General features: G+C 40.0%; 1 protein-coding gene and 1 non-coding gene across 7 annotated transcripts in view; both read right to left on the reverse strand.

Annotated features, from left to right (window-relative positions):
- MATR3 (matrin 3) overlaps nucleotides 1–14,894 on the reverse strand; it is a 33,748-nt gene extending 18,854 nt beyond the window's left edge. For 3 of the 6 annotated variants that reach the window (XM_055430957.2, XM_055430961.2, XM_055430962.2), the window contains exon 1: nucleotides 6,759–6,915. The gene's annotated coding sequence lies outside the window, so the exon portion shown is untranslated. Of the gene's footprint in view, nucleotides 1–6,527; nucleotides 6,547–6,758; nucleotides 6,916–14,873 lie in introns of those variants that run through there. The other 3 variants (XM_055430958.2, XM_055430959.2, XM_055430960.2) reach the window with 3 other exon arrangements.
- Nucleotides 14,895–15,021: 127 nt separating this feature from the next.
- Nucleotides 15,022–15,221, reverse strand: LOC129559649 (small nucleolar RNA SNORA74). Its single transcript, XR_008686596.2, has one exon. It is a non-coding gene; the product is annotated as a small nucleolar RNA SNORA74 (small nucleolar RNA).
- Between the last annotated feature and the right edge of the window lie 630 nt (nucleotides 15,222–15,851).

Here is a 15,851-nt window from a genome sequence, read left to right on the forward strand (position 1 = left end):
CGATTTACTCATTTAACTTTATACAATACAGAATCTTTCACTTCCAAAAAACTGTCCCTCCGCCCTCTCCCATCAGAAAACATTAGAAAAGAAACTAAGTAGGCTTCACAAATGCCATCTAACTATACGGATATTCAAATTCTCAGTGAACAAAGTTCATGATATAAATTCTATTAAAGATGTTAGCTTCACATTCAACATCTGAACAAATATGTATGGTTAAGAAATAAGCTTCAGTAATAATATTCAACCCCCACATTCCATAAACCTGATACCCTTTATTTTCTTCAACAATTAGAAGAAATACAATACTGAAACATTTTAGAAAACAAATGAAAGCTAAACACACAGGAGGTTCACGGAGAACACAGTGTTCTTTATCTAAATTTCCTGTGTAAAATGAACATTATCTAATAGTCCATTATATATTCGTTATTTCAGAGGGTTACTTAGCAGGAAGTAAAATGAGCATAAGCATACTTTTAGTTCTTTAGATGACATAGAAGAAACCTTCAGCGTCTGAACTTAAAAACACTATGTTTTAAAGGTATCTAATACAACCATATGGATCTTTATACTTTTTGACTGTATGAAATCTTTTAAAATAACCGATTTTAAGATAGCATAATCATAAAGGCATGTAGAAATACTCAGGAAAGAAATATCCATGTTGACATAATAACCTTTTAATCTCACATAAAAATTTAACATACAACAGCTAGAACACGGCTTCTGAAGATTTCCCCATCTCTATCAAGGTCAAACACCTTTGTGATGTGAAAATATGCCAAATATACACAGCAACCAACAATACAAATACGTTAAAAATGTCCTAATCATGTCACCAACAGATGGCAGGGATAGTTCACTAATTTAAAGAAATACTTAACTAATCCATCTCCAACTGAAGTACAGGGTACTTCAATTGAAGTAAATATTCCTTAAATTTCCTCACTTATTAACCTTATAACAGCTTTATAATTAACTTATCAACATAGCTTCCATTTTAGAGTATTAAATAAATTTCATCTTAATGCTAGTTTACATCACTATTTTATAACTTGTACTTCATTTAAGGTTTTGTGTCTTGTTTTTTTTTTAAAACTGACGCATAAATGATTAATACTATATGAGATCCAAGTGTACAACATAGGATTCAGTATTTTTGCATATTACACTCCATTGTAAGATAACTCCAATGCAAGATAACAGCTATTATTTCCTGTGCTATGCGGTATATTATTGTTGCTTATCCACCTCTATTAACTTTGTATACAGCAATGTGCCTCACCACACAACAAACTATATAAAGCACAGTGCCCAAGAAGGCTGAAAAAAAGAGAATATTCTGAAGTGTTTTAAAACTTGGTGTCAATTCATATATATTACTGATCTGGATTAAATTTCTAAGCCACTTCTTAATCCTTAGGTTAACAGCAGATTCAGTTGCTAAAAAATCTCCATGGTAATCCATAGAAAAGATTTCTATTATTCAGACTTCAAACATTTTTCTTCTTCCTAAGTTTTTTCCCTAGTGACTTTAAGTAAATTCAAACTACAGGAAAGAAAGTTACTCCATTTAACTGACAATTTTGACTCTCAATCTGATCTACGACACTAACTTGGCTAACTCTCCTCTCTATTTAAAAGCAAATCTGAGGTTTTCCTCAAGGTACCATTCTGCACCCTTATGATATTCCCCTCTGCTTCATGATCTGCTCTCTTGATTTCCACAAACATTTGTACAACTCTTTGATTTGATATAAATTGTGATTTTTTTAGAGCCCAAATGCCTGGATTTGAAAACCAGCTCTTCTACAGAATAGCTGCATGAACCTGGGCAAATTACTTAACATCTGGGTTTATTCCCTCACATGTAAAATGGGAATAAAAATAACATCCATTTCACAGGGCCTGGCATATGGTAAGCACCACAGTGATCATCTACTTTATGCACTCTAATCCTCACAACCAATGAGAAAACAGACTAGAAATAAAAGGACTGACCTAGAGACATAAACACTTTTCACTTGTACTGGACTATTTCATGTATCAACTATCCAATTCTATTCAAAGCCAGATTTAAAACCTGAAGGTTGTTACCAAGTCAGAAGTCAGCTTTAAAAGACTACAAACCTAAAACATCACTCATCATTATGCTCTATTCAAAAACATACTACTCCCTACTACTTACCACATGAAGTCCACAGTATGGTTTTCAATGCCCTTCATATATATTGGTTGCATCCTACTTCTCTAAACCTATTTTCTGGCACATGCCAACACCTTAAGAGAAAGTTCATTTTATGAGCCATTATATAGACTGTTTAGTACTTGTTCAAACATAATTATTAGCTAGAATGTGTTTCTCCTTTCTCCATTTAATACTAGCAATTCTCTTAAGGTCCCACCCCCTCCTTTCACATCATGTATTTTACAAATCAGTGTATATAAACGCCAAAGGTCAGAAACAACGTCAACAAAACCTTAGATACCTATTTCCAATGATTCTTCCTTCCCTTATGGAGTCTCTTGTTTTTTAAGTCCTACCACTTAACAGACATGAACCTTTTCAGTGTTCATTTTACTTTTCTTAATTTCATACAAATGGGCTTAATACATATATATTGCTCTTGTTTAAAACTAATTTACACATGAATTAAAACTACATTTTCACTGTTATATAGATACCATTATGGCATACATATTTATCTTTTTTTCAGAAGATGAACATTTAGACTGTTTCTAATTTCCTGTCATTACCAAGAATGCTCTTATGAGTATTTCTTGGTCTCCTGATGCTTCACTATAAAATTCCCTCCTCCACTGTGGTTCTCAAGAATATCATAACCCACACAAGGATACACAGTTAAGCATTAAAATTGTTCTATTGCTTCACACCTTTTCACAGTGAGAATGTTTTAAGTACAAATGTTTGTATTTCTTTGCTATTACTGTTCCTTTCCCAACTACTGTGTGAGTCAGGTGTTCAAACACTTGACTTTAAACTTTCACATATGCTATAAAAGATCTTTTCCTATCAGTGACTGCACCAAAGAGAGATATTTAATATCCTAGCAATTTCCAGAGGGGGGGAAAAAAACCCATACAGATCACCTTTAAAGACCAGAAACTTATCTATTTCATTACCAAACAACCTGTAGCTCAGACAGTAAAGAATCTATAGCAATGCAGGAGACCTGGGTTTGATCCCTGGGTTGGGAAGATCCCTTGGAGAAGGTAATGGCAATCCACTCCAGTATTCTTGCCTGGAGAATCCCATGGACAGAAGATTCTGTAGCCCACAGAGGCAGGCTACAGTCCATGGAGTCGCCAAGAGTCAGACATGACTGAGCAACTAACACTACTACAAATCGCAGATCCTACTGAGATTATATTATCAATAGACTCCTTTCCAACTTGCATTTACTGCTCACCATGACATCTTCTATAGACATTTTCCTCCTCTTTGCTCTTCTTATCTAGCAGCTATTCCAATGGCAACAGCTGGGAAGACCTATGATCCCATCCCCCACCATGGCAACCCTCTTTGTTCTCCTATCAACCTCTTTCTGCCTTAAGACAGGCACCAATAACCACAGGCTATTGGTACTCTATAAAAGAAAGGCAGAGATTTGTCATTTAAAAAACTTTCCAGAAAAAGAGCAAGTTTTTACATTAATTAGTCTTAAGTTCTGGAATAGTTTTTTAAAATCTTGAAATTTAAAATAACTCTTAAAATTATTTTAAATAAAAAATTTACACCTAAGTTTTAATCGCTACTTCATATTAATTTCAATGTCAGAAACTCCTGAACCTGTTTTAGATAGACCTTAGGGCTTGACCTACAACTGGGAAAATCAATCACATGGAGGTTGCAACACATCGAAGATACTGCATCCATTCAGACCTGCCACCAAATAAATTATATTCGGGTTAGGAGAGAGAACACAGCACTTCATCATATAACTTCTATTGTAGCTTATAGTCAATATGATCTGAAACAAATCAAAAGCTGAAGTACTTACAACCCTTCCACCTCACTAACCATGCATTTGGTAATGTCCACCCCAAACCTTCAGTCAGGTATACTGAGAACCTATTGCCACAGTGTGAGACAATTTTAATGCAATTCTAACTAAAAGAAGTATATAAAAACAAAACATGGACTTTTAACTAGAAGATTTGCTAAGAACACCACTTAACAAACCATTGTCCAATGGCTGCAGTTCATGTCATAATTATTAGTCCTACCAATATTAATTTTATGTGAGAATGCCTTCAAATTCCTATGTGCCTACACATAATAACAATATCTTACACAAGCATTTCTTTTTGTCACATTTGAAAACGGCACTTCAGATTTCAAGAAGCTGGCTCATTTCCATCTCAATTCCCCTTAAACAGAGGTGACATCCTAAAAGAACAAAATGTGAGATTCTTTGTCTTTTCAGCAGTTCTAGCATTTACAAAAAAATGTTTCACTTTTCTCATTACAAAAGTTAAGTGTAACGTCTTGAGGAAATCTCAAGAAAAGATAAAAAAGAAAGAAGGAAATACAAATAACACATAAAGCCAACACTCAGGGATATTTTCTACACTTATTTACATGCTCCTTCAAAAAACAACAAAAGTCATCAAATTTGGTATCAGCAGAGTTTTATTACACTTTCTCCCCAATTAGTACTATATTCCACTATAATTTTCCCATCATTACTCTTAAAATACTTCTAAATAGCTGTATAAATTATCACTTGATGGCTACTATAATTAGCAGATCTCCAAATGTTGAATCCTTTGGATTTTTTAAATGCTTAGTAACCAACATTAACATTTATGTACACATACATTTGACACACTATTCTCTTATTTACAGGATAAATTCCTATTAAGCGTAGTTCTTCCATTTTATGCCTATTTATTGTAACATGCAGAGCCTGAATCAAGTATCTAATAAAAATGTAAGCGTTCTAAACACACTGGTTTCATTGCCATTGGTTACCTACATAACAAGCACTTCCTTGGACTTCAATTCTATAAAATTGGGAGTTTGAGCTACTTGTTATTTCTAAAATCATGAAAGTTTTTTCCTTTGTATTCTTCAGTTAAAATGTCTTTATTTATCACTGACTTGTAATAATATCTGGCGTTTACACTTCCCTAAAAGCATTAGTAAAATTAGTATGTTTAAAGACTTCTTTAACATACAGAATGTTTAGGTCAAGGGTAGTTAAATACTTTCGAATTAGTTCAAAATGTTACGTAAAAGCAACTCCACTTACGCACAACTAAGAAACGAGATCCGAATTCCTGATTTTCAAAACAATACTAACGTTAAACAATTGTGTCGCTAGACTCCGAAGACTGAGTCTTTTAGTTTTTAAAAGGTAATTTTGAACAAGTATGAAAATAGCCTGAAATATAGTTTTTGCCCGCAGAGTACAACTGTTTAAATTTACCTGGGAGAAAACTGTTTTGTCGACTATCTAAAAATCTTTAAACCAAGCTCTGTTCCACGCGCAGAACGCAACATCAATGCAAAATCTCATGACTACGGCCTGGGAAATCAACAACTCGCACACTTTCCAGCGCTCGTGAAAGACTAGAATTTTGGAATCGCCATAACCGTTCTAGAAATATCTGGCTGGAAAACTGTAACTGATCCAATAGGACTATTACACAGAATAGCGCCACAAAGCAGGATAAATACCTAGGAGATACTACTCCACTGTATATGGGGAAAGTCTTTGTATAACACAGAACGTGGCACAGCGCCGGCAATGAAAAGAACAACGATGCCGCGACTACACTAGGCTACTCTAAACCCTTTGTCTGGAAACCGGAAGGTCCCCACACCACACCATCCTCTCCTGAGAAGCCCAGACTGATAGTATTTTAATAGAGGAAAGGAATATGAGGTGACTCTCTAAACAAGAACAAATCTCCTTCGCAGCGTACTGCAGAAGGCTTTATCCACGACGCAACACGATGAACAAGCGTTAGCGTTTCATTTTTCGGCCATTTTTCCGCGATGGCGGGGGGAGGGGGAGATTGTTTCTGAGGTCCGGCTAAAACCGCGCGCGCCTGTGTGTGGGCGGGGGACAGGGGAGTATTAGGGGGCGCTATGAAACGATGGGCGAGGAAAAGAGCGAAGGCCGCGACACCAAGAAACGCTGCCTAAACGGCTAAGCTTTTCGGAGTCTGCGAAATCCTCCATTTTGGGGAACGTTTTCAGGCGCAAAAGCGGGGGAAAAAAGCAAATATATCTGGGGCTGGTGTTAGCTTAACTATCCTCCCCAAACGGCAGGTCATCCCCCTCATGGTTAGTCGGTCCCTCAGGCCTCGAGCGCTCCTCCCTTTCCCTTAGAGCGGCAGCCCGCGTGTAACGGGCTCGTCGTCCCGCCCCCGCCCACAACCAGCCCGGAACGCAGGAAGCTCGGCCGATCAGCTGCCCTCGGCGCGCCCCGACTCTGCCTCCGCACCCTGGGCCCTTGGCTGGCCGCGTGTCTCCCTCCGGGACCGCTCACCTCCGCCGCCCGAGCAGGCTGGTTGCGCCGCCACTGCGCTCCTAACATGGCGGCCGCCGATCAGGCGGCTCACATACGCAGCGCGGAGGGAGGCAGAGCAGGCGAGCGGGAGCGAGCAAGAAAGGCGCGCCGCCGGCTCCCCGCGGCCCCTGTTGCCGTCGCTGCCTCCTCCCGGCGGACGCGGAGAGCCCCTGGCCACCCCACCCCGATTCTTACCCGCTTCACGCCTACCTTGAAGAAAGGGAGAAGGAAAACGAGAGGTACCTCTCTCCAAGCGAGCGGGACGCGGTGGCTCCCACAATCCCCCGCAGCAACGGCGCTGGTAAGAGGTGGCAGCAGAGGCAGCAGCCCAAGAACAAACCCACTCTCGCGAGAGCTCGCCCCAACCCACCTCGGGTCCCGTTTCTGCTCGCGCCAGGCCCCTCCCCCTGCCCGGCGCGCGCACACTGCTCGCGCTCTCAGCGGCGATCGTTGTTCTCTGATCTTGTAGTTCGCCTATGGGCGGGAAATGGAGAGCCATAGCTTGCAGAGTTCGAGTCCCACTCCCCACAAAGGATTTTTTCCCCCGACTCTTCCATATTGCTTGATGCAAAATTTAAATAAGGTATGCGTTAGAAGTGCGTCGCAGGATTTCCTGGCTTCAACCCTTTCTGGTATTCTCTGATAAACTGCAAAGAAGTGGCAGTACGGGGCAGGAAGTGGAGACTACTATTTTGAGTGGTTTTAATTTCAGAAATTTAATGCAGAAGGTCATTGAGAAAGATAGCGAAAACCCATTCCACTGAAAAGACCGCCGCCGCCATTTGGTGAACTTGAATTTGAATGTAGAACACTCTTCAAGTATGCCACGAGCAAAGAAACATAGCACATGTGAAAATCCTGAGAAACTGTACAGATAAGGATGGAGGAAAGGGCCAGTTCCCTGGGGTTTGAAGTTTAAATGCAGAGGGACAGGCAGGCACTTAACGTCTGAGGTAAGTTAGTGAATACAAGTCAGATTCAGTTCAGTCGCTCAGTCGTGTCCGACTCTCCGCGACCCCATCAATCACAGCACGCCAGGCCTCCCTGTCCATCACCAACTCCCGGAGTTCACTCAAACTCACGTCCATCGAATCGGTGATGCCATCCAGCCATCTCATTCTCTGTCGTCCCCGTCGCCTCCTGCCCCCAATCCCTCCCAGCATCAGAGCATTTTCCAGTGAGTCAACTCGTCGCACGAGGTGGCCAAAGTATTGGAGTTTCAGCTTTAGCATCAATCCTTCCAATGAACACCCAGGACTGATCTCCTTTAGAATGGACTGGTTGGATCTCCTTGCAGTCCAAGGGACTCTCAAGAGTCTTCTCCAGCACCAGAGTTCAAAAGCATCAATTCTTCGGCGATCAGCTTTCTTCACAGTCCAACTCTCACATCCATACATGACCACTGGAAAAACCATAGCCTTGACTAGACAGACCTTGGTTGGCAAAGTAATGTCTCTGCTTTTTAATATACTATCTAGGTTGGTCATAACTTTCCTTCCAAGGAGTAAGCGTCTTTTAATTTCATGGCTGCAATCAGCATCTGCAGTGATTTTGGAGCCCCCAAAAATAAAGTCTGACACTGCTTCCACTGTTTCCCCATCTATTTCCCATGAAGTGATGGGACCAGATGCCATCAAGTCAGATTAATAGCCCTCAAAAATTTTAAATCTTGAATATGCTGAACCATTCTGGGTCCACTGTGAAGATAGTGGACGGGGCAAAAATGAAAAGCAGACCTGTATAAAATTTTTGAAATCATTTAGGACAAAAAGCAAGACTTGCTTGGATATGGAAGATGGAGAAGTATGTAAGAATGACAACTGTTTAGCAGTGCTATTGAGAATGGGAGGTGCGGGCAGTAAGGCTTCAGTTTGGCATCAGCTTTAAAGGAGTTATATTTATTGACCTTGATCTCAGGAGAAAAGGGTGTGGATTAGTGACAAATTCAAGTTAATATAAATGAAGGAGAGTTAAGAGATGAACTGGAGATAGTATGGTAAAAAGAGAAACCTTAGGACCAAGCCTTGAGAAACTAATCTGGTAGTTAAATGGCAAGAGACCATGTTGATGGGGGAAAAAAGTAGAGGGGAAGGCACAGAAATTGTACTGCATTGATAGCCAAAGTACTCAAAGGACTAAACGATCAACAGGGTCTAATGCTACCAAGAGGTCAAGCCTAGGACTAAAAACATCTACAAAAGATTTGGCAACGGGGACTTTCAGTTCAGTGGGAGAGGATGTCAGATGGGAGGTGCTTAGTATATGAAAAGTGTAAAACAAACTACCAAATGCAGAATAACTGGCTATGATGAGAAGAAAGCAGGGTTGGGAAAGATCTGATTTACTATGGGAGAATTTTGGGCCATTAAAATGTTTGCAGAAGAGTTATATTAGGAAAGGATTGGTTGGCAAAGGCAGCAAGAGAAGGAAAGATTCATATTGGACATTCTCAAAGGATGAGATCTAGAGGAGAAATCCCTTTCCTGTAAATAGGTATGGAGAGGATGTGTTGAATTTTCATTAGGAATTAGGTGACTTAAGTTTTCTGTGACTAAGCCATCTATGGAAAGGGCTAGAGTTACATGAAGGAAAAATTTTAAATAGCCATTGTTTAGAGTGGAACTGTAATCCCACATCTCCATTATGTTGCATGATTTCCTATAGGCTTTGAGAAGGTATTTGGTACAATACATCAAGAACTGGTGCATCCCTAAGGCCACTACATAGTTACCTTTGGAATGCAATTTGTTCAGTGAATATTGGGTCCTCCTTCACTTCTACTCTGAGTCTTTGATTCCAGCTGATTTTGGCTAAGACTTCACTTTATGTTTTCCCCAGACCTTAGATGAAAGCAGCTCTGCTTTTTTGGATTCAGAAACATGAATGCATGCTTATTTCAGATATACACTTATGCTTTTGTATAGGCTATTAATGCAATTTGGTGATTGTACAAAGAAGGAAAGGCAAACTTTTTCAGTTGAGTAATTATTTATTGAGGATCTGCTTAGTAGGTCAACAGCAAAAAGACACACTGGAAACCAAAGGTAATACAAGATTTCAGTCGTCAAATGTCTTTTTCATGATGGATGGTTCGATCCCTGGGTCAGGAAAATTCCCTGGAGAAGGGCATGGCAACCCATTCCAGTATCCTTGCCTGGAGAATCCCATGGACAGAGGAGCCTGGCAGGCTACAGTCCACAGGGTTGCAAAGAGTCAGTGAAGTGGCTGAGCATGCATGCACACATACAATGATGGATAAGATAGATTATCAGCTTTTGAGAATCCCAGTCTGATGAAGACTGGACAAGGAGGCTGGCCTCAAGATGGGCCTGGCTATGAGAAGAGATGGATCAAGAGTTCTGTTCACATTTGGGTTTCTTAGGAGTGGGTGTGGTACACCAGTGATGACAGAGGCTACAAAGCAAGAATTTCTGCTGAGACTTTGAAAGGTCTAGGTGACAAGTTTGGAATAAAACTTTAAACACCAGGATACAATCTCCATAAAGCTAATGAGTATCTTTCTAAAGTTTTGAGCAGAGGAGTCATATTGGTTGAGGACATATATTTTCACACCACACAATCACTAAGCAGCTGATAATATAATTTTAAGAGTAAAGTAACTTTACTCTTATTTTACATAAGATATTAAGAAGCTAGCCTAGCTAGGATTTGAAGTCAGTTCTAAATAAATCCAAACCCAGAGCATTTGAGCATTATATTGGACTGCCTTCAGCAAGGCTATGGTCTCCTAGCAGTTCACCATCTACTTTTTAAATAGATATAATGCCCTGTAGAGGGGCTTCCCTGGTGGCTCAGTGGTGAAGAATCTGCTTGCAATGCAGGTGACCAGGGTTCAATCCTTGAATTGGGTAGATCCCCTGGAGGAGAGCATGGCAACCCACTCCAGTACTCTTGCCTGGAGAATTCCATAGACAGAGGAGCCTGGTGGGCTACAGTCCATAGGGCCTCACAGAGTTGGACATGACTGAAGTGACTAAGCAGCAGCAGGTCATTTCAAACCTTTAGGCTATTTAAAAAACAGAAAACTGTTAACCAGCAGCTTTTTTAGCAGTTGCAAGGGAGGGGAAATGGGCTTAAAGATTTGGGGGAATTTCCTGGTGGTCCAGTAGCTCCATGCTTCCACTGCAGAGGTCCTGGGTTTGATCCCTTGTCAGGGAGATACTGCAAGCCATGCAACATGGCCAAAAATAAATTTAAAAATTGGGGGAGTTTTTGAATAAGGAATACATAAAATTCAAAGCACACACAAGTTTTCCCCAACTGCTATTTCCTTAAAGGCAACCACCATCAACCATGTGTATTTTAAGGATTTCAAATAGTTAGGCACTTTTACATCTTCAGGTTCTATCTAACTCACAGGCTGTGTGCCTTGGGGATTTGTCTACTTTTTTTCAACTCACTGAAGTTGGGTCTACACTAGGGCCTGGGCTTGGCTCCTCCCTTCTCCCACAAGCTGATACAAAATTCCATCCTCTACTGTGAGCTCATAAGGTAAAAATAATCAGTCATTTGGGGACTACAGTATCTACTATAAAAGACAACAGGCTCGACCACTATTCTAAATGAAAGAAAATAAAGGCTATAACTAAGGCATTCTGAGTATTAAAGACAACCTACAGAATGGAAGAAGATATTTGCAAACGATGCTATGGACAAGAGCTTAGTTTGTAAAACACACGAACAGCTCATACAACTCAGTATTTAAAAATAACAATAAAAAACTGGGCAGAAGATCAAGGAAGTCTTAAGAAGCTGTCACAACCAAGAGAAGCCTAAATAGACATGATGACTATAATATCCTCAATGGAATGCTGGAACAGATAAAGGACATTAGGTGAAAAATTAGGAAATATGAATAAAGCATGAAACTTTAGTCAATTAATAACAAATGTACTATACTAATATGTTACTATTAGGAGAAACTGGGTGCAGCGTACATGGGATTTCTTTGTACTATTTTCATAGCTTTTCTGTAAATCTACAACTATTCTAAAATGAAATAAATTTCAAAGTCCATTTTATCACCTCTTCCCAGGTAGTAAAGTTACCCTTAAAAAGCAGTATAAAATGTTCTTACACCCTAAAGGGCTTGTAATGGAGAATACAGAGAGCCAAAGTAACAGGGGCTCCTTTGAACCAGGCCTTAGGATCCTAAATTGACAAATCTAAGACCTAGGAAGTGGGCTCATTAAGTGTTCCTAAATAACTGTGAAGAGCAAGGTGTTGCTAAACAGACATTGTAAATATTAGAGTTGAATTGTTAATTCAGTGAAATTGTTTTCCAAGAGAATATTGACAGGTCTATTAACTGGAGCTGTTCATAAAGCCCTAATTAAGCAAAAAGATTCAGAGGAGCCATTGTCACTCTTTTAGGTTCTTAATTAGTTGCTCTAACCAGGTTGTTTTCCTTAGTGTGAATTCCTAGGCCCTGAACCACCTCTGTGTGTCTCTTTGGGGCCTGCAGAATTTATTTCTCTGGGGTTTTGTTTTCCTGATTAAAATTTGAAATGTAATCCAAAATTTCATCGCAAAAGCTCACTGACGATAGTTTTTTCCAACCTTGAATGAAAGGAAATAAATCATGGACAGGTGACAGACTCAATACTTGGGGCCCCCTACTCATACTGCTTTAATTTTCCTTTCTTAATATGGTATAGGTCCTGAACTTGAGCAGCTCAATGAAAAGGGGCACTTGTGTTTACTAATTGCTAGCTATGGCAGGAGGTGGCAGCTTGGATATTTACAGACCAATATCTGCCAGTTCAATTTCAGTTTTCATTGCAGCATGGGAAAAGGGTGATAGAGAAAGAGAAGGCATGGATTTAAAGCTGAGATGTGTTACTTCATCTTAGACTCACCAGGAAAAAAGAAAAAAACTCAAGGTGACAGGGAGTAGTAGGTGACTAATTAACTTCACTTATCAAGTAGGAAATCCCATTAAATTATTTTAATGTACACGATTAAGCCACTGAAACCTCTGGGGGTACTGAATACAGGCATAAACACCAAATGAATTTTCCTTTTTCAAGTAGCAACACAGGGGCCTCTCCCTGCACCTGGGTAGCTTTACCATGCTCAGGAAAGCCATCTATATTCTAATAACTTGAGATTCCAGATTTTAAAACCTGGATTTTTATTTTCCTGGCTATTCTTTTTTTTGTTGTTTTTATGATATAATTATTATTTAATTCAAAGCTGGATTTTAATTGATGGAGAAGGAAATGGCAACCCACTCCAGTGTTCTTGCCTGGAGAATCCCAGGGACAGGGGAGCCTGGTGGGCTGCCATCTATGGGGTCGCACAGAGTCAGACACAACTGAAGTGACTTAGCAGCAGCAGGTTTTAATTGAAGGATAATTGCTTTACAGAATTTTGTTTTGAAAGAACTGTTTTCTTTGTTACTCTTTCCATACTTCTTACTCTCTCTTCCCCTCTCTCCATGTTCATAAGTCTATTCTCTAGGTCTGTTTCTCCATCGTTGCCCTGTAAATAAATTCTTCAGTACCATTTTTCTAGATTCCATATATATGCATTAGAATATATTTATCTTTCTTCTGGTTATTGTTGATATATAAAAATTTCCTGTTTCCTTAGGGACCATTTCTACTTCACTACTAGGATTGGGTTTGTGATCAGGTTCTGCTGGAAACCAAACACTGCTGTTCTTTCTTAGGACCTCTTCCTTAGGTGTACATTTAAAAAACAGAACCATTTATAAGTAACCCATTCAAAAAAGCACATACAACAAACCCCAAACATAAGAAATAAGTACTATCCTACTACTGGATAATTTACTAAAGTCACCCTAGTACTCTAAAAGCTGAAGGGTTTAATACTATATGGTAAAAGCTTGTTACAAGGCACAGGTATTGATAACATCTAGTTTTTCACAGACACTTGCTGGTACTGGCCCTAAATCTGTTACTAATAGGTATAAACTCCCAAGGCCTGAATTTCATTCCCTAAGACAGGGGTTGGTAATTCTGGCCTGCCATCTGTTTAGAATGGTTGAGGGAAATTTTTTTCCTTCACTGAAAAGTTTATGAAATTTTGATTTCAGTGTTCCTAGATAAAGTTGTATTGGAGCACAGTAGTGTTCATTTGTTGACATATTATCTATGGCTGCTTGTACACTGCAACTGCACAGCTGAGTAGTTGCAACAGATAAAAGTTTATATGGTACACAAACCTAAAATATTATCAGCCCCTTTACATGAAGTTTGCCAGCCCTTGCTCTAGAACAGCGTATAATAAAACTTTCTGTATTGGTGGAAATGTTTTCTGAGCTTGCTAATAGGTAGTCACTAAGTACTGAGATGGAGAAATGGATTTTGTCAATTTTAAATCCACATGTACTATGCAGCAGAGCTCTAGAATATGAGGACTTAGTTTAAGTCTTGGGTTTACTTATTTTTAGCTGTTCTGCACCTTAATTCCCTGAGCAGGGACCAAAGCCAGGCCCCCAGCAGTGGAAGCGCAGAGTCCTAACCACTGGACTGCCAGGGAATTCCCAAGTCTTGGACTTTAAGCATTCTCCTCTAAAATTCTAGTTCTCACCTTAAGTATTTCTACCTTTTAAGAAAACCTCATGCCTCCTATTTTTCCTTCAGTCTCAAACTCCGGCCATACTCTCAGTATTTTTGACATCAGATGTTTGGGTCTTGTCACCAGTTGGGTGTCCTGCAATGTAACTCAATTCCGACACCATCTACACCTAGAAATAACTTCAGATCTCAGAGGCACAGTCCCACAAGACTGCCCCTCCTCCACTTCAGATGCCAAACCCAAGTCCGGGTTGTTAACCTGTGCTTCTGACAGGCTGTAAGTCAGAGATTGCCACAACCTTCTCCTTGGGTTTGACTAATTTTTGCTAGAGGGGCTCAAAAGAGCTCAGGAAAACAGTTTACTAATTACTGGTTTACTGCAAAAGGATATGATAAAGGATACAAATGAACATCTGGATGGAAGAGATGCATAAGAGAAGGTATGTGGGAAGGGGCATCACTCTCCCAGCACCTCGATGTGTTGTTAGCTAACCTGGAAGTTCTCTGAACCCTATACTAATGGAATTTTTATGGAGGCTTCATCATGATCATTTCCAACCCCTCTCTGGAGAATGAGTGTGTATCATATGAGTGTGTGTCTAGACTGTGTGTAAAAATTCCAGTCCCATTAGAACAAAGACTTTACTATCACCCAGGAAGTTCTAAGGGATTTAGAAGCTCACTGTCAGGAACCAGATTCAAAGACCAAGTATTAGAAGAAAAGATGTTCCTGGACCTTCAGGACAAAAGGACTACATACATTACTTATTTGGATGTCACAAAGGGCCATCAGACCTCCAAGGTCCCAGTGGAGGAAGGTTTCTCACTCAGACAAAGGCATCTAGGATTCAAAGAGGAAATGAATGACAGGCTGTCCATAAGACAGGGTCTTTTTCCAACAGAAAAAAACTGTTTGCACCCAGACTAGGACCAACTCCACAGGAGGAGTTACTCCACTCTCAGAGGTGCAAAACACTGCCCAGAGGTACTCAGCCACAACACCAAAACAGTGCTGAAGTCAGACCTCAGTAAAGGCAGTGCTTGCTCTTCCAACAGTGTAACACCATCCGAGGCATCATGCTAGCCTGGATAGCTGACAACTACTGGATGATTCCTGAAACAGTTTTCTTACTTGTTTCAGAAGGTATCCCCATGAATTGAACATTGACTGCAAAACAGAGGCCTGGAAGAACTGATTGCAGACCCTGCTGTCAAAACCTTGAAACAAACAGAAAACCCTTTCCCATGCCTTCAGTCATTTTATCCAACACTGAGAGTTCTTGCCATGTGCTGGGCACTGTGCTTGGGATCTAGGGATTGGTATCTGTGAACAAGGTAAGATACACTATCCTTTGTCATGAAATTTACAATCTCCCCTCAGTTTTCTCAGATGTAATGATACAGATAATCTCAAAACCTTCAGACCATAATCACCAAAATCCCATTCAGCCCTTTTCTGCCCAGAGGCTGAATTTGTTAGGGACAAATACAATTGTTTCTGCCTTCCAGTTGTTTTCTGATGGGCTCCAACTAACAGGCCTGGCACATGGTCAGCACTGGAATGAGTAAGGACATTTACCTGATAACGCCATACAAATAGATGGTCCACTTGCCACTAATTTCCTCTCTTCAGGAGGGCCAAGGATACCCTACTTTAGAGTCATCCTAAAAAGAAAAAGATTTCAGTGTTCAACATCCTAGCTTCTGAGGCTGCTTTTCTATAGAGATGGAAACAATG

This window comes from Moschus berezovskii, chromosome 8 (assembly GCF_049115385.1).
Source record: "Moschus berezovskii isolate FMDL1 chromosome 8, NW_MosBer_1.0, whole genome shotgun sequence".
NCBI lineage: Eukaryota > Metazoa > Chordata > Mammalia > Artiodactyla > Moschidae > Moschus > Moschus berezovskii.